The sequence below is a fragment of the Palaemon carinicauda genome, chromosome 38 (genome assembly GCF_036898095.1).
Source record: "Palaemon carinicauda isolate YSFRI2023 chromosome 38, ASM3689809v2, whole genome shotgun sequence".
Lineage (NCBI taxonomy): Eukaryota > Metazoa > Arthropoda > Malacostraca > Decapoda > Palaemonidae > Palaemon > Palaemon carinicauda.
In genome coordinates this window covers 3,067,187-3,067,478 of record NC_090762.1, presented here as the reverse complement: position 1 = coordinate 3,067,478, position 292 = coordinate 3,067,187, and positions in this window count along the sequence as shown.

Below are 292 nucleotides of genomic sequence, written 5' to 3'. Positions count from 1 at the left end.
GCTCATCTCCTTCTCTATTTACCTCCACGAGAGCTGTAATATTTCCATTCCTTTTATTATTTGTTTCAATCCGTTTATCAAACTATGTACATTTGTCTTTTAGTCGTTTTGTTAAAATTTTGATATTAAATGATACTCCTCTGATTTGCAAGACAAAATTTGTAACAGAGCGTAATGTTCTTCAATCAATTAGAAAAAACCATAGGTAGTTCATAGAGAAACTATTAGAAATATACGAGAGAGAGAGAGAGAGAGAGAGAGAGAGAGAGAGAGAGAGAGAGAGAGAGAGAGA